Source organism: Crocuta crocuta, unplaced genomic scaffold (assembly GCF_008692635.1).
Source record: "Crocuta crocuta isolate KB4526 unplaced genomic scaffold, BGI_CrCroc_1.0 scaffold153, whole genome shotgun sequence".
Classification (NCBI taxonomy): domain Eukaryota; kingdom Metazoa; phylum Chordata; class Mammalia; order Carnivora; family Hyaenidae; genus Crocuta; species Crocuta crocuta.
In genome coordinates, this window is record NW_027529525.1 from 2,979,339 (window position 1) to 2,996,913 (window position 17,575).

At 38.7% G+C, this 17,575-nt stretch overlaps 1 pseudogene; it reads left to right on the plus strand.

The window, feature by feature from the left end:
- Window positions 1–937: 937 nt before the first annotated feature.
- Window positions 938–1,366, plus strand: LOC144229029 (small ribosomal subunit protein uS12 pseudogene; annotated as a pseudogene).
- Window positions 1,367–17,575: the final 16,209 nt, after the last annotated feature.

The window sequence follows — 17,575 nt, forward strand, 5'->3', positions numbered from 1 at the left end:
AATATGACACAGCTTTCTTGTAATTTTGAAGTTCAGTTAATACTTATTACAAGAACTCTTTTAGATTTACTTAAACTTAAACATTTATTTAAACTTACAAATAATGGCAATATGATTTGTTGTGACTAAGCTCATGTATGTATAGACAGTTCATGTATATATGTGAAATGACAGTGATGTCATTTCAGCTCCCCCAAAAGACAGATATTAAAATGGGGTGGGGGAAATATGCATCTTATATTATATATATGTATATGTATACATATATATAATTGAATATCATTGAGCTATAAAAAAGAATGAAATCTTACCATTTGCAACAACATAGACAGAGCTAGAGAATATAATGTTAAGTGAAATAAGTCAGTCAGAGAAAAACAGATACCCTATGATCTCACGCATATGTGGAATTTAAGAAACAACAAATGAGCAAAGGGGAAAAAAGAGAGAGACAAATCAAGAAAAAGACTCTTAATTATTGAGAAGAAATTAATGGTTGCCATAGGGGAGGTGGGTGGGGGATGGATTAAACAGGCAATGAGGATTAAAGAGTGCACTTGTCATTTTGAGCACCAGAAGTGTTGACACACTATATTGTACACTTGAAACTAATATAATACTGTATGTTAACTAACTGGTATTAAAAGAAAAACTTAAGAAGACAAATAAAATAAGATAAAATGTCAATATTATGTCAATAATTGTGGGAACTAGATGAGGGCTATATGCAGGTTCATTATCCTATTCTTTCTATTTTTGAGTATGTTCAAAATTTTCCATAATTGATTTTTAAAAGTCAAAAAAAAGGAACCTGACTGGCTCACTCAATGGAGCATGAAACTCTTGATTTCAGGGTCATGAGTTTGAGCCCCACATTGGGTGCAGAGATAACTTAGAAAAGAATAACTCTTTTGCTCAGGCTTGCGGCGCCAGCAGTATGAGCAAGTGTTGCGGTCTTCGTACTCCCTGGAAGCTCCATAGCCACTGACAAGATCAGAAGTGGCATGATAAACACTACAAGAAAGCCATTTCAGCACAGTCCTGAAGGGCAGCCCTTTCGGAGATGTTTCTCACGCAAAGGGAATTGTGCTGGAAATAATAGGGGTTGAAGCCACACAGCCAAATTCTGCCATCAGGAAGTGTGTCAGGGTCCAGCTGATTAAAAATGAAAAAGATCACAGCTTTGGTACCCAATGATGGCTGTTTGAATTTTATTGAGGAAAATGATGAGGTTTTGGTTGCTGGGTATGGTAACAAAGGTCATGCTGTCGGTAACATTCCTGGAGTTCACTTTAAGGTTGTCAAAGTAGCCAGGGTCTCTCTTTGAGCCTTATACAAAGGCAAGAAGAAAAAACCAAGATCATAAGTTTTGATGGTGAAAATATGACAAAAATAAATTTTCATATGCCAAAAATAATAAAATAAATGCATTTTTAAAAGGCAAAAAAAGAAAATATGCATCTTCTGCTAAGTAAAGTATATTTAGTTTAAAACTTTAAGAAATTAAGTTTTACTAATAGTTATTATATGAGATAAAATATTACATGTATATAATCCATAAGTAAATATACATATATCAGAATCCTTAAAAAAATTGCTGATTGAATACAGAATTTAAAAGGTTTGGGAACTGGACCACGGATCTGAAATCCATCAAATCTAAAATAGAATTTGTCTATTCCTTAAATCTGCCCCCTTCTCCTGTCTTCCTTATCACAGCACATGGCAACATCATTTTCCACTCACCCACTTCAGAAGCCTGGAATTTATTATTTCAACTCCCACTTCCAAATAGCTCGAGAATATGTCACCTGCTCTCTTTCTCCACTGTCACTACTCTAATTTGGGCTCTGGCTACAACAGAAACTATGTTGCATTAAAAGCCAATATCTCCATCTACAATGTAAAATTAAAATGAAAAAATAATTTGCATCATTAGTTTATCATGCTAGAGTTACTAAGATCATCAAAATGGTCCAAAACAAAGACATCTGCTGTTAGAGGGTATGCGCCAGGACCCAACACAATATTGTTTTAAGCCAATAATTATCTGGGATGTGGAATTGATTTTTTATCCCATAATTTGGTGTCTAGTGACTTAAGTATCTGGCTGTTAGAGAAAATCCCATTACCATTTGGCAAACAATTTCAGACTGGATTGATTAGCCATGAAATGAATGCAAGTGATTTGCACAGCTTAAATATGCACTTACTAGTTTAAATATGAGATGACGTTGACAGCTTTCCAAATAGTACTGATTCTATTAGAGCAATTCACTCACATATATCAATCTGATTCTTACATACTACCATTCCTATCCCATTTTTTCTTTATACCTTCAGAATTTCCCATTTTTACCTTGACTATATTCATAAATCCTTCATTCTGACACCTTTCAGAGGGGAGGAGCTGCAGCAAACACAAGTTAAGCTATAATGACCATTGCAGCTTTATCACTCACTTTATTCTTCTCTTCCAACATTTACAATTTAAATGGAGACAAGTTTGGTTGGAAAGTACAAAACCCTATACAACAGTATACAATTTGAAGAGAAATGCAAAGAATCTCAATTGTGCATGGATTGACAGGCATTAAATGAGAAGTTTCTTTAGACTAATTGGGAGGGCCTAACTGTACCATAAATAACAATTAAATCTCTAATCCTTTCAATAGCAGCTTATTCTATTCTGTCTCCCTGTATGAGTTGCCTTATGTCTTATCCCCTCTTTGTCATTGTCATTACTATCTTAGTTAACATTTACCTGTCTCTTGCCTGGACTTTCCTAACAGCTTGTCTAGTCTTACCAACTTGGCATTTGTCCACAGCTGCCAGAGTCATCTTACCATCTTTTCAAAATGTAAACCTGATTTTATCTTTTTTGATGCTGTTTTTGGTCAAACCCTTTCAGTAGTCTGCAGTGCACATAGGATAAAGTCCAAGCTCCTGAATGTTACACAGAGAAACTTTTTTTTTTTTTTAATATGGCTCCACCTTACCATCCAGTATTACCTTTGGCTGCTTCTGCAGACAGGCCTTGCTCCACTCCTGGGTATCCACTCCAGTTCCCAAATGTACTGTATTTGGGACTGTGTCTCACTACTAGAAGAGTCTTCAACCATTTATCATATGACAGCTTTTATCAGTGCCCAGTATCAAATACCAAGCCATGGCCTCCTAATTCTGGAAAATCTTCATTACCCCCATGCAGAATTAACTGCTCCCCCTTTAAAGATAGGACCCTGGCATTAAAATGTCTCTATCTTGCACTGAATCGTACCAAATCATAAATGCTTCTTTACATGTCTCATTTTCCATTAGGCTCAGAGCTTCTTGAAAAGAAGTATCATATCTTGTCCATTTTTTATATCTCCAATACTAACTTTAGTACCTAATAACCATAATCATAATAAGTATCAGTTATTGCACAGTAGTACTGCTTCAGGTGCTAATCTAAATGCTTCCCTCATTTAATTCTCACTACACCTTTATGAAGCAGGTATTATTACTAGCCTCATAAGAAAAGTAAGGCACAGTTCATAGCAGCACTCTCAACAATAGCTAAAACATGGAAAGAGCCTAAGTGTCCATCAACGGACGAATGGATCCAGAAGATGTGGTTTATCTATCCCATGGAATACTACATGGCAATGAGAAAAAATGAAATCTGGGCATGTGTAGCAACATGGATGGACCTTGAGGGTGTTATGCTGAGTGAAATAAGTCAGGCAGAGAAGGACAAATATCATATGTTTGCACGTATAGGAGGATTAGGAGGAACTTGACGGAGGACCAAGGGGGAGAAGAGGGAGTGAAGTGGTGGGGGAGAGGGAGAGAGGCAAACCATGAGAGACTCTTGAATGCTGACAAAAACTGAGGACNATAAATGTTAATTAATATTATTGCTTTTCTTAAAAAATTAATATAGTCATATCACCATTACTCCTAGGAGTTCCCAGATATTGTTACAAATGGAAGTTGATACCTTGGTGCAGGTAAAGTGTATGAAATGGCATGAGTACAGCTATTTGGTTGGAGAAGACATAGATTACCTGCCATTCTGAATTCAGCTCCATGTACACAGACCTTCAAATTTAACTGCCTTATTTTAGTTTTTATTTTTGTATTCATATGTTATACTGGCATTGTAAATCATTTTCCTGTAAATCATTTCCCCTTATTTATTCCTAAATAAATCTCATTTATACCTAACCATCATTTACAGAAATGCTTGGTACTAACATTACTTCTATGTGTCCTTAAAATGTCAGATATGGAAATAAAGTTACCAAGTCTGGGAAGAAAAAAATGCCCATCTCAGTACCACTAAGTGGGCAGTCTTGTGCTAAGTTATTATTTATCTGGCTTACATTCTTTCTCCAGCAAGTCACACTACTAAGAGAGATTTGAGAGTTATCCTAGATTGTAAGAACTAGTTGTTCCATGGAACTACAGTTTTGCAATTCTTTAGTTACATCACTGCCCTGACCATACGAATCCATGTAGAGACATTATTAACTGATATGGGTTATTTCCAGAAAATATTTTCATGTTAACAACTCCAGTATGCTGAGTTTGAAAGCATAATAAATGGGGAAATTTGAGGCTGGGTGTGAGGTGAGAGGTTAAGATATTTGTAGTCCAAGAATTGGCGCCAAATCACAGTTTATAAACTACCTACTGCCCACCATGAAGCCAGTGAGGTAGAGAAATGTTAAAACAGACCTTTAGTTTCCAGACTAATTCATCAGAGACACCTACAACCCATATTGAAAAGCACAGAAGGGGGGCGCCTGGGTGGCTTAGTTGGTTGAGCGTCCGACTTTCGCTTAGGTCATGATCTCGCGGTTCGTGGGTTCGAGCCCCGCGTCGGGCTCTGTGCTGACTGCCAGCTCGGAGCCTGGAGCCTGTTTCGGTCTGTGACTCCCTCTCTCTCTGACCCTCCCCTGCTCACACTGTCTCTCTCTCTCTCCTAGAAATAAATAAAAATATTTAAAAAAAAAAAAAGCACAGAGGGATGAGTTTAGCAATAATCTAGTTAGTCACCTTAGGTGGAATCCATACCTCACCCAACATGGACAAATGAGGAAAAAAGAAAAAAGAAGAAGCAGAATAATAAAGTAGTTGAAACCAAGAATTCGGCCATCTGCTTTTGTGGGGACTCGTGTCTGTTATCCTTATTTTATATTTAAGGTATTCTGCTATTACAAAACGCAAGGATAGAAGAAGGAAATAACCACTTCCCCAGGGAAATGAGAGTACAATTGAGTGAAACCAAAGGATATGTCCACCTGCAAACAGTATGAATTCTGTAAACTTTTGCTTCTATTCTTTTCAACTCTCCTGCTTCTTGCTCCTAGAGACTGCACCACCCTGTTGAATTCTTACTAACCCTCCGTATATGGCATTTCCAGATCCCTAAGACAGAGGATCTAATTAATTCCATGAATCACCATAATTCTGTTGAGCAACCTGTCATGACAGGCCTGTAGGCCCACTGACAGTGCTCTGTGTAGATCCCCTCCAATGGCTGTGTTACATAAAAGTGTACTTCAGTCCTGGAGTGCTTTCACTCTCAACAACCAGCACTTGCAACTCACAGTAAAAAGACTGCCCTCGGGGTACATGAGGCCAGTTTCTTCTGCATACACAGATAGCAGATAGTGCCTGAAAACTTATATACCCAGGGTTGGCCCTTAACCAATGACTGATGGTATGGAAGCATGAACGCCCTAGCTCCCTCACTGCTGCTAGGATTGTCTGTGAGGTGACCACTTCTCTCCAATCCTCTCCGCAGAATTTTGACAGTTATCTTTTGTGGGGTTTTGCTTGATATGTCATCCCTGTCTGTCTTACTTTCCTTCCTTGTCCCATGTCTCCACTCCTCTACTTTTTCTTGGGAACATTTCATATCTAAAGAAGCCTGTGACAGGGGCGCCTGGGTGGCTTAGTCGGTTAAGCATCCGACTTTCGCTTAGGTCANATATATATAAATAAAAAATAAAAAAAATAAAGAAGAAGCCTGTGACAGCAATACAAATTCTAGATTTACTTGTGGATTCTTTTCACCAGGGCACTTTCAAACAAATCATCCTAGGATCTGCTTCTGGGGAACCCAACTCAGAAAAGGCCATTTTATATTCTGCTAAGCCACTTAGAGATTGGTTGTCTTTGAGGCAGGAGCTCATCCTTGATCTAATTGGTTATGATCAGAGTTACAGGGTCATGTGAACAGAGGATCATAATCTGTGCTTACCCTTTAACAGGGGCTTTGGCCATGGGCCATGGCAGTTTCTCTGAGTGTGAGAAATAGAAGCAAAGCCTGAGATCTCTCCTGAGAGTACACTCATATTCATCTGGGTAATGCCTGCTGGGCATAAATATGGCAAGGTGATAACAAGTGAAGGCAACAATTGCAAACTATGTACGTCAAATCAAAGAACTTTAAAGTACTCTATATACCCAATGTGGAACTGATGATGTGTCATTTGCAATCATAAAGCAATACCTTAAACTATGTAAAGCAAAGATAAAGAAACAAACTTGGGAGTTCAGTATCAATAAGGAAAATAAACCCACTGATACACATGCACATCTCTCCCATACACATAAAGGCCCCAGAAATCAACCCTTTCCACTAAAAGCCTTAAATGTGAGGGTGAACCACATTTAAGAACCTTACCAGTATTTCCTTAGTTTTCTATTAACTCAGAAGAGAAGTCTGACTGCCCATGGGGCAAAAACTGATTACAGCTGTTTACAAGGTAGGAAGGATACACCTTTATTTATGGTTGTATTCTGTTTTTAATTTTTGAATTGTTAGGTGTCTATCTCTCATTCTGTAAATTGCATATAGCAACTTGTTAGGTAATTTACAAACTATATTATTTTACTGTAAGAATAATAAAACACTAAAAAATCCCTTAGATTCAATAACTACTTAACTCACACACAGATGTCACATATAATAGTAACACTATAAAACAGCCATACAATGAATGAAATCACAGGACATATAAGGCACCTTCAAAGGAACTGGAAACAGAGATAGCTGTAAACATTCTACCCAAGCTTTTTTGTGGTGACCTCACAAAACACAGAGGTCCACACTCTACCCACAAAAGGGAGGGGGTAAAGCCCCAGTGTCCTTTATTAAACAAATGAAGGTTTTAGTTTTCATTCTTGAATTGTCATCTGTTGTTTCCTTTGCCTTAAAAGGAATTGTACGGAGAGAAGGGAATACAAACCTTTAAGACTTGGTACCTGTTCCAAGGGGGTTGATGAGCTACACATAATTATAATACAAAGGAAAATCTATCAAGCATTCTCATTCAAGGTGATGGAATGGAATCACAGTTGGCTTCAAGGAAGAGACTGTTTGAACTATACAATGAGAACAATACAATTTCCAAAAGAAGTGGAGGGAATAGGAAGCTCCAAGGACTTTTCCCTGTGATTGCCGGTTTTCACTTCTACAGGTTAAAGTAACCCCTGCAAGTCTTAGCATCTTTCCCTTTCAGAGCTTCTGTTCCTTTCAGAACGGTCTTTAAGAAGAGAAGCAGAAAGCCCAATTGGGTCATTTTGTTATAGAGTAAATTGGCAAAACAACTTTGGAAAATAGTATGTCATTATCTGTTAAAATTTGAGGTATGCAAGGGTGCCTGGGTGGCCCAGGTAATGGTTGAGTATCTGACTTTAGTTTGGGTCATGATCTTACAGTTTGTGAATTTGAGTCCCATATCAGACTCTGTGTTGACAGTTTGGAGCCTAGAGCCTGCTTCAGATTCTGTGTCTCCCTCTCTCTCTGCCCCTCCCCTGCTCGTACTCCGTTTCTCTCTTTTCCAAAAATAATAAACATTAAAAAAAAGTTTTAAATTAATGTATGCATTCCCTGTGACCAAACAATTCTAATTCTTAGAATATACTCAAATGCATGCGTATGTATATCAGAATATTTGTTCAATGATCAAAGTGCCTTATTTGTATTTGTCAAAAACTGTAAACGTGATCAAATGGATAAACTGTGGTGTATTGTGTGTTCCTATAAGAGATAAAAAACAGAGCTATGCACAACAATGTGAATAAATCTTATAAGTATAGCATCAAGCAAAAGAAATCAGATACAAAAGAATGCACAGATCATGAATACATCTGTATGTAGTTCAGAAACAGGCAACACTAAGGGGTCTATTTGTAAGAGATCTAACTGTAATTAAAGCAAGAACATTATAACTATAAAAGTACAAATAGTGGTCTGTCTTTAGAGAAGATAAGGGGATATGTGATAAAAAGGGACACAGACAGGGCTTTTGGAGTACTGGAAATATTATATATTTTTTGTTTGTTACATAGATACTCACTTTGAAATTTATCATACTACACATTTATGCTTTATATGCTTTTTTCATATATATTATAGTTCAAAATTAAAAAAAATAATAAGACATCTCTACCATCAACAATATGACAGTATTCCTGGGAAAAAAACATACATATGTGGAAAAATTATTGAAACAATTCACAACATATGACCAAATACCAAAGATAAAAGGCACTACTATAGGAGGTGAAAGAGGACAGGCTTTGAAGAGTTAAAATCTGCAGAGAAGAGAAAAGTCAGTCATGGTTAGTGGAACAACATGAACAATACTCCATACTCAAATTTCTATTTGAATCCATCCATTAACTAATGGATGATAAGGTCGAATAGGTAATGTTGGGAATAACACTGGAACACATCATTGAGACTCCTCTACATGACAACATGCACGCCTGTGTTAATGAAAACATTAAATATCAATAGCTACTATCTATTGGTTGCTTATTTTATGCTAGGGAATTTAAGACTTACAGGAATCTTAAGACTAAATGTTGTTATTTATTCTTTTTTCAATGAAGAAAACTGATGCTCAAATTAAGTGTCTTGCCTAAGAACCCAGCTAGCAAAAGGTGGGGTAAGGGCTCAAACTCACATGTCTGATTTCAAAACCCCTGATGGAAATAAGGGCCAACCTATCAAGAAAGAGAACTCCTAGTACCCAGCTGTGGTCACTACCATTTCCTACTAAAGAGAAGCAAAGATCTTTAGAAAGTGGCTGATTCCAGGTCTGGAACAGAAAATGTACATGTTGAGACTGAAACATCTTATCACTCTAGATCAAAGGAAACTGTGAAGACTTCTATGGTCATGTCTCCCCCGGCCAAAGTGGAGCATCAATATATATAGTAAGTGAAAGGGATTGAAAAGCATCAAATATTAATAATTTATAATTAAAAATTAAAATCTCATTGTCACCTTCAGAGGATGTTATAGCCACCTCCTTATACTTTCAAAACTGATTAGTAAAAGGAAGAATCAAGTTTCCTATATGATCTGTAGCTCTGGGTAACCAACTAGTTGATATGGAAAAGTTTCTCTTTAAAGAAGCAACCAGCTAATAAATGAAGAAAAAAATGTTGGAATTAGAATATCTTTATTTTCTAATTCTTAGTGATCCCAGGAATGATCAGCAATAGCTGATAACATCACCAATGAGAAAAAAATATCACATTATGGGCCTCCTGACAGAAAAGCACATATGAAATAGTATTACCAAGAATAAATTGAATCTTAGTCTTATAAAGCCTACTATTAGTTTATAGGAGCTATGAGGGATAATGAAACATGTTAACACAACAGTGATGCAATAATCAGAATCCAGACTGAGAAATTGTACAAATGAGCCAGCTTTTTTCTCACACAATTACAAGAGTAAAAAGAATGGAAAGACAGGGTACCTAGAGATTAAAAGATACTTCTGAGAAATCTCAACCTGTGTCAATGTAAAAACTGTATTTAGATTATGATTCAAACACATGGTTAAAACAAAACAAAAAAAAATTTATAAGATAATTGGGGAAATGTAAACACCAATTGGATATTTAACAGTATTAAGAAATTATTGTCAGTGTTTTTAGGTGAGATAATGTGCTGTGGTTATGTCTTATAAGATCTTATCTTTTAGCGATGCATGTTGACATATTTACAGATGAAATATTTGATGTCTGAGATTTGCTTCAAAATAATTGGAAAGGATGGGGCGCCTTGGTGGCTCAGTCGGTTAAGCGTCCAACTTCGGCTCAGGTCATGATCTCACAGTTCATGGGTTTGAGCCCTGCATCGGGTTCTGTGCTGACAGCTCAAAGACTGGAGCCTGTTTCAGATTCTGTGTCTCCTTCTCTCTCTGCCCCTCCCCTAACTCATGCTCTGTCTCTCTCTGTCTCAAAAATAAATAAACTATATAAAAATTTTTTTAAAAAAATAATTGGAAAGGAGTAGAAAGTGGATCAAAATAGAGACGAAATAAGACTGACCATGTATTAGCAACTGTTGAAGAAGGTGATGGGAACAGTAAATTCATTACAGTATGTTCCCTACTCTAGGTGTAGTTTTCATATTCTATGGTAAAAAAATAAAAAACAAAAAAATTAAATATGCTCAGAGTCTCTCTTCCTCTGACTCATGGAGAGGGAGAGACTAAAAATACTAGGGAGGGGAAAACTATGGTTGGGAACACAAAAGAAATTAGGTTAACAAAAGGAGGTCTGAGGCATTTGGGTGGCTCAGTCAGTTACGTGTCTGACTCTTGATTTTGGCTCAGGTCATGATCTAATGGTTTGTGGGATGGAGTTGTATGTAGGGGTCTGTGCTGATGGCATGGAGCCTGCTTGGGATCCTCTCTCTCTCTCTCTCTCTCTCTCTCACTCTCGCTCTCTCTTTACACACACACACACACCTCAAAATAAATAAACTAAAAAAAAAGGAAGGGGGGGGTCTGACTTCTCCTCTAAAACTGTTAAAGGAGAGTCACAGGAAATATAGAGACATGGTGGCCTCACATTGGGCAGCCTAATTAGGTTTGCCTATCAGCAAAGTAAGAGGCACATTTTGTTCCCTGGAGGAAGCCTACAAGGACATGGAACTGGGTCCTAAAAAGTAAAAGTTTAAACCATCTGCATCATGGAGACATTAGTGAGTTCACAAAACGTGAATAGATAAAATTGGTAAATACAGTACTACCTCTCAGTACTAAAAATAGTTTCATATCTCTCAGTACAAAAATTTTTTTAGGATTCTCACCATTATACTTCATAATTGTTTCTAAAAGTTAATCAGCCAGCATTCTTAGCTTAACTAAGGTAATCTTAACTAAGATAGGTATCTTAACCCTACCCTTAACTAACAAGTTAGATTGTCCTGAGATATGAGTTAGCTTTGATGGAGACTTACATCACACTCTGACTTTCAAAGCTGGAAAACTTAACATTCACTACTTTCTGCTAAAGTCAGGAAAATAATTGTTCTACAGTGTAAACCTGACCAGTTTCCCTGAGGAGCAAGGACTCCTGGGCTTTGATTATTTATCATTTGAACTATTGTTTTCTTGGAACAGATTTAGCAACAGGTTTAGTTATTCTGAGGAAAGAAATTCCAATTACATAAGTAGAAAGCAAACATATCACCCTATCTTGCCTCTTTGACAAAACATAGTGAGTGCATGCCAATATAAAAACTTAATCCTTCATCACATTTCCCACATCCAGAAAGTCATCTGTGCCATTAAAATTATTTCCTTATTTTCCAAAGAATGCACCTTTAACAAAAATTATTCCTAGAGAATTTTCACCATTCTTGAGGTATTGCACTCCTGCTCAGAACATATTACTGATCTTTGCAACACACTCCTACCAACTACACAAGTCTTACCAACACCAGCATCATCTTAACCTATGACCCACTCTTGCATCATCACCTAGCACCTAAATTTCACCACTACCACCCAGCCTTCTATCAGAGGCAGGTAACCAGCCCTAAGGTGTTCTCATTGATGTTTTGGGAGTCTTCGCATGAATCTCAAGTCTCCACATTGAACCTCACTTATGTTTTTTATATCCACAAAGGTCACTGAACCCTCTGAGCTTCGGTTTCCTCATCCATAATATGAGAGGGAAGATGATGGACTACAAAATTCTCTGTGAACTCCTAAACTCCTACTTCCATAGTCCCTTGGTGTCTGTGAATGATGTTAAGCTGAGTAAGTGAATGAGTCAGCCACATTGGTTCCTTTCCAGTCTCTTATGTCAATGTTCTGTAGATATACTGATGAAACATTTCCTTATCTGAGAATTATACAGTTCAAAGTCTGGCAGGGGAGTGACTGGGTGGCTCAGTAGTTTAAGTGTCCAACTCTTGGTTTCAGCTCAGGGAATGATCTCATCGTTCGTGGGATCAAGCCCCACATCAGGCTCTGTGATGACAGTTTGGAGCCTGCTTAGGATTCTCTCTCTCCCTCTTTCTCTCTGCCCCTCCTCTGTTCACACTCATGCATAGTCTCTTTCTCTATATCTTTGTCTCAAAATAAATAAATAAACCTTACAAAAAAAAGTCTGTTGGGTAAGTTCAGTTTATTTTAACAAGAAGAGTTGTTTAGTTTTGTTTTTTTGTTTTTTAAGTGGGTGAATTACAACCCTATATTGGCCCTTTGAGGTCTATGTCCATGATTATAGACCTCATGAGTTTAGTTATAACCAGGAATAAATGCAGATCTTTATTATCACAGTGTTGTGGGAATTGTTTAAAATTTATTCTTAGACCATGCCCTCACTTGGGCCTCCTGAGTCCTCCTTACTACACCTGGGACCATCTGTGGGCATCATCAAAACTGTAGTTTAAATGCATCCCACACTGGCTTTCTTTATGCCATGACTCCTCATGTAGTTGAATATGCTCCATTTGTAGTTTGTTGTTGTTGTTGTTGTTGTTGTTGTTCACATCTTACTCAATTTTGAATACTGTCTCAGGTACAGTTCTTTCACATGTGGCATCAGTATCATCCAGGTCCAGTAAGAAGAACAAAAATTTATGCTAAGTAATTCAATAGAAGAAATTTAATATAGGGAAATAACTAGTTACAGAGATGTTAAAAGAGCTAAAAATAAGTGCCAATGAGGCTACCCAGAAAGTGGTAATTACAAGAAGCTACTACTATCCCTGGTACCTGAGGAACAAAGAAGGACTAGTGTTATCCAAATAAGAGCCCAGGTTACCCTGTGGGAGCCAGACCCTTAGAGAAGGAACCACTTAAACATGCTGGAAACACAACACAGTTGCCTGGTAGGAACTGGACCACAAAGGGTGGGGCTTCCAGACAGGACCCAAAACCACAGAAGAGACATAGCCACTGTTTGGCATGTTCCCAAAGTAGAGAGGAGAGGAAAAACCTTGGATTCTCCCCCTCCCAAACTTCCACTTCCTACCAATTACTCCCATTGGCTGAACCTAACCAGAAGGCAGTGAGAAAGGGAGACTGAGAATGCAGAGTAGGCCCTGGAGGTTCAAAGCAGGGGAGTGCAGGGAATGGATCTAAGAGCAAACAGACATATAACCTGTATATGAATTGGAAAAGGAAATACAAATAACAAATAAACATAGGAAAATATGTTCAACTGCATTAGTAATCAGAAAAATGAGACTTTAAGCCATACCATACCATTTCACTCACCACCAAAAATGTTAATATGCCATATGTTGAAGATGTTCAGCAGGAGGAATGTTTGTACATACAGCTGGGAGTGCAAACTGGAAAGCACATAGGCATTGTCTAATAATGTGGATACTGAACATGCCCTGTGCTCCAGGAATGCCACTGCTAAGAACACACTCTCAGGAAAATCTAGCCATGTGCACCAGGAGACATGGACAGTAATGTTCACAAAGCATTGCTAGGTGCAGCAAACTACCCAGCTGAACCTACTCCGATGTTGTCACCACCAAGAGAATGGATAACGTGTGCTTTATTCTTATAATGGAATATCACATAAAAATGAATAAATTATAGCTACACACATCAATACAGATGAATATCACATAATCTTTTTTAAAGTTTATTTACTTATTGTGGGGGAATGTAGGGGGAGGAGGAGAAAGAAGAGAGAGAATCCCAATCAGGCTCCACTTGATCTCACAAACCACGAGATCATGACCTGATCCAAAATCAAGACTTGGTTGCCTAAACTAGTGAGCCACCCCAGAGCCCCTATCACAGGGATAATTTTTGAGCAAAAAAGATGTGCCAAAAAAAGATGAGCACATTGGAAATGTTCAGCACAATGGCCTGGCACCCAGTGGGTGGCAGATGTCTGTGATTTTGCTCATATCATTGCCTCAGCAATGAAGTGTCCTCCCACCACCTCTATCTACTGAATGTTACTCATCAAAGGACATTCACCTTGGTTCCTGAAGACCCTCCCATCCATCCAGCCCAGCTGATTTCTTCCTTTTTTAAATGCCTAAACCTACTGTGCCTGCACATTTACCATGTATTTATTTATTTATCCAGCAAATTATAAGACATTTAGCATGTATTTATTTATTCATTCATTCTTTATGAGGCACTTACCGTATATTTATTCAGTCATTCATCCAGCAAACCATGGACAGGTACTGGGAACATAGATGTGTCTAAACAGACATAGTCACCACCTTTATGAGTCCTGCAGACTAAAATGGAGATAGACATTCAGCAAGTGAGCAAGTAAAAAATTGTTTAGTCCACCTATGCTAAATGCTATCAAGACAAAGTGTGGGATGTACTAAGAAACAATCACAGAGGAAATTGACCTAGACTGCAGAATCAAGAAAGATTTCTTTGAAGATGTGATATTCCAGATGAGATTTGAAGGGTACACTGCTTTCTATTGACACCATAGACAATAGTTATTTAAGACATATAACCTAGATGGTGTATTAGTGCATGTGTAACTACAGAAAAAAATATAGTAGCCCCTCCCTCTTATCCATGGGGAATATGTTCCAAGATCCCTAGTGGATGCCTGAAACCATGGATGGTATCAACCTCTATATATACTATGTTTTTCCTATACATACATACCCATCATAAAGCTTAATCTATAAATTTGATACAGTAAGAGATTAATAACAGTAACTAATAAAAACAGAACAATTTTAACAATATGCTGCAATAAAAGTTATGTGAAGTTACATTTCTCTTCTTTCTCTCTTTTTCAAAATATTGTACTATACTCATCCTCCTAGTGATAATGTGAGATTGTAAGATGCCTACATGATGAGATGAAATGAGCCAAATGATGTAGTGATGTAGTAGCTTTGGGTTACTATTGGGTTACTTCTGCCCACACATCAGAAGAAGTATCATCAGAAGCATCATATGCACTGTGGTTAATTGAGGTAACTGAAACTACAGAAAGCAAAACCACAGATGGGGGGGATTACTCAAATAGCAAGAGGCACCACATGTTAAATGCTAAGTGAACAGAATGTACATTATCCAGATGTTTGGAATCCCGGAGGGTTAGGGTCCTTCTTGGAAACATTTTATATACAATGTGAGATTTGAGCATAGCCCTAACTGGAGGGTAGAACTAAACCAAGGGAGAAGGAGAGGAGGCATTCTACATTGGAGAAAATAAGGATGTATGGGCAGAGATAGGAAAAGGCAAGACAGATTCAGACAGGTTGACTGAACCAAGGAGTGACATAGGAAGGTAATTAAAGATAAAGTGTCAGATCATAGATGGGCTTGCTTTATCTTAGATGAATTTTCTTTTTGTATTACAGGCTTCTTTGAGAGTCTCAGGAAAGCCCTGGACCTCTGCTCTTTCTCAAAAAAAAATTTTAAGTGCATTCATAAAACTGTATATAATTTCAGGGGTTCATGGTCCTCCTGAACTCCCACTTATCACTGAAAGGATGTGGGCAGAAGAAAGGTCATATGTTCCAAACAGTGTTTAAGATTCATTTGTCTGAGAGGACAATTGTTGGTAGGGAGGTCAATTGAGAAACTACTGCAACATAATGCAAGCAGGAGTTCATATGGCCCTATGCTAAGATGTGACTCTAGGAATTCATTTACTAAGTAAACTAATTTTTATTTTGAGAGCTTACTCTGGGTCAGGCCTGATGCTCAGTGTAGGAAGGTAATAATGAGAAAGTAAGAGCACAGGTGTCAAGTAGCTCCAAGTTGGGCAGGATCAGAAAGACAAGCAACCACACTGCAGAGGGAAGGAGAGCAGTAGCAGACAGTCTTACTCAGAACCTTCAATTGCTCAGTTCTAGAGAATCAAGTCAAAGTTTTTGACATCATATTCAAAGCACTTCATGAAACTGCCACAGCTTACCTCTCTGCTGTCATTTTCACTTAGGCCTCTACCACAACTGCTTTCAACACACACATATGCACCCAGCAGGGCAGTCATACCGGACTGCCGTCTTCTGGCCCTGCTTTGCAATTGCCCTGCCATTCTGTTACTATTTTTCTCCAACCAGCTATGCGTGGTCAAATTCCTACCGACTACCCAAGGCCCAGTTGAGGTGTTATCTTCCTTGAAGCTGTGTCCTGTCTCCCCATTCATTCTGCCCTAAGTTAACTGTGGGTGCCTCAGTCTCCCCCAGTACTCAGTAAGCTTGAGCCCACAGGGATTTTGTTTTTTTATCTTACCTTGGGAGGTGCTCCTCCTCATTATGGCAAGTGCTCAATATATTTACTGAACTGAAGGCTCAAGTCTGAGGAGAGACCAGATCCAAGGTTAGGAGCCCTCAGCAAAGCCTTGCAGTTGAAATCAGGAAAGGCAACCTAGATGTTCCTCTCCTTCTGAAGGAATTCACTCTTGGAGGACAGGAATAAAGGTGTTTCTGTGTTTCTGGGTACACACCATGTGTTTTTATGGGGTTTGAAAATATAGGACATTCACATCCAGGCAACTTAGGTCAGCCTATTTATAATGATTGCAGTTCCCACTGGGAGAGGATAAATATTACTCTCACATTGCTGGTTTGGGGTGCAGACTTCCACATTTCTACTGGATTATTATTATTATTTAATTTTTAAGAGAAGAGCTTACTTGCAAAGATCAGACGGTTATAAGACTAAATCGTTGGAGGTATTGATTGCAGTTTCACTCAAATAGCTCCTGCTTTTCATTCTTTAACAATTGCGGGTTAAACCGTAGAGCGCGATTACATCGCCTTTGTTTGCACTATCCAAATACACAAGACGCAACCAAGGACACCTGAATTCTTTGGTTTGATCACCGCAGCAACACTACGGGTGCAGATTTCCGCCTTTGGGGTATGAGAGGATGTGGGTGCCTTTCCAGCCCAGCTGGCAATCAAGACGTCCTCCCAGACAGGTGCGCTAGGCAAAGAACAAAGTCCTAAACGAACGCAACCCGCACACCAGGGAGTTGCCACGTCCCAGCAAGTGCCGCGTCTCCTCAACTTTTCTGAAGAAGAGGACCCCCAAGCCCGGTAGTCTGCGCGACACCCTGCATTTTTAGCTGCACGCTCGCTTCCAGTCTCCTGGCGTGTGGGTAGCTGGGAGGCGCGCAGTAACTGAGCTCTTAGTCTTCCCGCCAACGATTCCACGCCCTTGCCCCGCCCCGCCCAGCCTGATTGGCCGAGGGTGGAGGGGGCGGGGCCGGGGTTGCCCTGAGGCTGGAGGCAAAAGTGCCGGCTGCGCCAGCTGGGCGCAGCGGGAGGGGTAGGTCCCGTGTGCGC